This window comes from Pteropus alecto, unplaced genomic scaffold, assembly GCF_000325575.1.
Source record: "Pteropus alecto unplaced genomic scaffold, ASM32557v1 scaffold301, whole genome shotgun sequence".
NCBI classification, from domain to species: domain Eukaryota; kingdom Metazoa; phylum Chordata; class Mammalia; order Chiroptera; family Pteropodidae; genus Pteropus; species Pteropus alecto.
The window spans coordinates 1,201,769-1,203,115 of record NW_006431043.1 but is presented as its reverse complement, the minus strand read 5'-3'; the positions used below and the strand labels follow the sequence as shown (position 1 = coordinate 1,203,115).

The 1,347-nt window shown below is 35.9% G+C and overlaps 1 protein-coding gene and 1 pseudogene across 2 annotated transcripts in view; one reads left to right on the top strand and one right to left on the bottom strand.

Moving 5' to 3' along the window:
- The window catches only part of IL1RAPL1 (interleukin 1 receptor accessory protein like 1), a 1,242,120-nt gene that overhangs the window by 1,052,657 nt on the left and 188,116 nt on the right, over window positions 1–1,347 (bottom strand). The window lies entirely within an intron of this gene.
- On the top strand, window positions 494–612 carry LOC112485490 (annotated as a pseudogene).

The window sequence follows — 1,347 nt, the reverse complement described above, 5'->3', positions numbered from 1 at the left end:
GGAAAGAGGGAGGCAGGAGAGTCACAGCCAGAGAAGAAGTGACAAGAAAAGCAGAGGTAGGAGTGATGAGGGACCCTAAGACAAGGAATGTAGTCCACCACTAGAAGCTGAAAAAGGCACTGAAACAGACAGATTCTCCCCTAGAGCCTGCACCAAAAACACAGCCCTACCAACCTGTTCCTGACCTCCAGAAGTATAAGGTAAAAAATTTGTATTGTTTTAAGCCACTAAATTTTTGATGTTTTGTTAAAGCATCAAACAGGATACTAATATAACAGTATACCTAATTTCAACACGACCTCATGGATCGCCTTCAAGATAATAGTAGACTGTCCGTGGATCAGGGATTCATCCTCAGGTCCTGCAGTGGTCATCTCTGTGCTGTCTAGAATGAACATCAATTCCCTAACATGACTTTAAATATCCACCATTGACTGACTCCTCACTGCAGCCCTCCAGTTTTTACCCTTCCCTTTAAATATATAGAAAAACAGTCTACTGCCATGCCACCCTGAACAAGCCCAATCCTGTCTGATCTCGGAAGCTAAGCAGGGTCGGGCCTGGTTAGTACTTGGATGGGAGACCACCTAGGAAGACTAGGTGCTGTAGGTGTAACAAATAAAAAATAAGGGATTGTAAGCTGACAAAGTCTTTGCAATCTGTAAGGTCAACCAAGTGTTGCCTCACCTAAAAAAGTAAATAACTTAATGAATGAATAAATAAATAATAAATAATATATCTTTTATTGTCCCCCATGATACAGTGTCACACTGCCATATTTATTAACTTGGAATATTCCCCTCCCCATTGAGATCTTATTGAACTCACAAGATTCATCCATATTGACTTTTATCTACCCCATGTACATTCACCATGAACAAGTCATCAGTCTGCACGATTAATGTTAATCTATATCAACTTTATATAAAAGTGTAGTGACAACTAAAATGGAACAAGTAAGTCTATAGTGAAATTCATAGGTTTATCAGATGATCACTAAACAAAGATACAGGATTATTTTATTTTATTTATTAGCAGTAAGTTCTATTTGTTTGTTAGCCTTATTCTAATTAAAGACATTTCAAATGAATATTAAAATTATTCTAGACCTAATTTCAAATTTTATTTTAAAAAAAGATAAATAGAAGAGAATTTTTTCCAAGAAAAATTAAAGTGCATTTTTTAAAAAAACTTTATAAAGAAACAGAGCCTTAGAAATTTGGTCTTACAAGCTATCCCAAAGGAAAAAAAAGAGAAATGCTTCATACCTTTTGACATTTTCGACAAACTGGAAATAAACACATGGTAACATAATAAAAGGCAGATGCTGAGGGACTAGGTTGTCTC